The sequence below is a fragment of the Chaetura pelagica genome, unplaced genomic scaffold, assembly GCF_000747805.2.
Source record: "Chaetura pelagica isolate M959 unplaced genomic scaffold, ChaPel_1.0 scaffold104, whole genome shotgun sequence".
NCBI lineage: Eukaryota > Metazoa > Chordata > Aves > Apodiformes > Apodidae > Chaetura > Chaetura pelagica.
Window position 1 is genome coordinate 9,792,616 of NW_009953786.1, and position 2,650 is coordinate 9,795,265.

Consider the following 2,650-nt stretch of genomic DNA (forward strand, 5'->3'; position numbering starts at 1 on the left):
TAGAGCTCTGGTTTCCCTGCTTAGTTGTTCTCTTATTTGTCAAGAGACAAGTCCAACATCCACTGAAGGTAATGGAAAGACATGGTGGGTTTTCAATGGGAGTTAGATCAAGATTCAGATTAATACACAATTGAGTATGGCAGGCTCTAAATGCTTATCTTATTAGTTAAACATTAGTTTGCTCAACAGAGAGATTTGATCTTTATTTTTAAATTATTTCAAAGTTCAGAAAAGATTTAAACTGTGTGCCCAACCAAGAGTTTATATTTTCTGCTGCAGGAAATGGCTCATAAACTGACTGTGCCAAAAAGTATGAAGTTGTGGCTTTCAGCAGATCCTCCTAACAGAGGCAATAATTAAAGTTGTTGTGAACCTTGTCTAAGGAGAAATCCATGCATTTTTTTCTGTGATTGCCTTCCACTGCTTGTACCTAGTGTTTAGCCTCTTCCAACAAGGCTTGCAGAAAAACTCAGAATGTTACTCCCACTGGTCTAATGTGGTCAGCCAGGCAACACAACAACCCCTTGACAAAGCATATACCAGGCTACATACCCACCCTGCCCTGTGAGGTGGTTGTGGAAATGTTACCTGCTCTGGGCTTAACTCTCAGAGATGCTCAGGAGGAAGAACTGAGTGTTGCACTTCTGAAACAGGTCTGTGCCTTCCCCAGGTGAAGCTGACAGCATCTCTTATCAGCCCATCAGTTGAACTACTCTGTGCCACAGCTTTGTCTCAATTCTTTGATTCTATGAACTTGTTCTAAATTATTGCTGTTAGTAAGGACACTTGCAAAAGCTCTCTTGTTTCTTGTTACTTTTTTCAGGGTATCTTTGCTGTATAGTTGATTTGAGAGACCAGCAATCATGCTTGACATACAGAAAAGCCAGGCAGGAGCCCATGAGTGATCCTGTTACAAAAAGAAACCTTTCCAGGTGCTGTGCTTCTCTCTCTGTATCATAAGGGCTCGTAGGCTTTTGTTCTAGGGGGAGCTAAGATCCTTTTCCAGGAAATAGTGGAAGAAATGGCATTGGCTAGGGACAGACTATTTTTTGTCCTTCTGAAACTCTGGAAAAGCACTGGGAGAGTATTGGCACCTGAGTAACTTCACTGCAAGGGCAAGCAAATTAGAGACTGACTTGGTGCAACAGTCTGTATGGATATATATATATATATATATATATGCATGCAAACACCAGGTTTTATTTCAAGCTGGTCCAGGTAGCCTTAGCTTGAAGTACCTAAGACAAAATTCAGTGGACAGCCCGGGTTAACTGTGTAGTGAGCGTATACCCTCAGATATCTTGTTTCTCCTATTTGTGAGGTTGTTGGATAATTTTGAACCAGCTGATTCAAGTTTCTCTGTTTACTATTTTTTTTCTCTCTTTTTCCTGTTTTTCTACTGCTCTTTCCAGGCACTACAGAGTGATTTTCAGTTTTTCTTCTCTATTGTTTTGTTTCATTTTGTTTTGGGTTGTTTTGTTTTATTCTGCCCACAAAAAATGCCAATTTGGCCAGGTCTGGGGCTGGGCTGAAAAAAATAGGCTCTTTCTGATGAGCTGCCTTCCTCACTTAGCTCCTCAGGTGGGATCCCAGCTGCCCAGGAAACATTATGAGCTCTTGCTCCTCCCCTTAGTGATTTAGTACAAGTCTGGCAAGAGAAGAGGAAGCAGGAAAGCATTTTTCTTCTGGAGAATGATAGTGGTAGCTACCCTGAGACTGTAAAAACAGGGGCTACCTTTTTGTCTGTTCTGCAGTGCCTGGCCTGTGGTTAAGAGATGAGTGGTTCTGTGCTGCAGGCGAATTCCTGACTTGGAAGGTGGAAAGGAGGAATGTGTCACCTATAGCTGAAATAAGTAAGTAGAAAGACATGATAAGAGCAGAGGTGAGCATGGTGTGGGATTGATGGGAGAGAGAGGTGGTTAGAGCCTCTGGTCCAAATGTGTTGGGGTGGACAGTTTAGAGCTGGACAAGAATGGGGTGGCAGGGCTGATAACACAGACAGCATGAATGGTACAGTTGCTTTACTGATTGCTTTTGGAAGAGCTAGGTGCAGTAAATGTTGTGTGCACCTTGGAGGTAAGACATGGAGGATTCCGAAGTCAAAAGACTGACCAGATGCACCATTCCCTAACAGAAACAGTTATCTCCTTCCATGTGGATAGCCCACCTGTGCTTCATGTATCTTGGCACACTTGTTATTTTCTCCCTTGTAGTTTCAGTACTTTCTGTCCTTCCTTTGTATGCTCAGTGCTTGTCAAATAGATATTTCTGGGGCCTGTTGTCACTTTACTGTCTGAAGCTCTCAACTCTTTGCCAGTTGCTCTGTGCAGTAAGTTGTTGTTGTTGTTATTATTATTATTATTATTATTATTATTATTATTATTATTATTATTATTATTATTATTATTATTATTATTATTATTATTATTATTATTATTATTATTATTATTATTATTATTATTATTATTATTATTATTATTATTATTATTATTATTATTATTATTATTATTATTATTTCATTATGCTTAGGATCCCATCATGTTCTCCTGCTCTGGATCACACCTTTTCTCCTTGCATGCTCCTTGTTTTGTGCCTTCTCTTGTGTATACAATGCCTTTCTAACCTCTAGTTTCCTGCTCCCTAGGGAAAG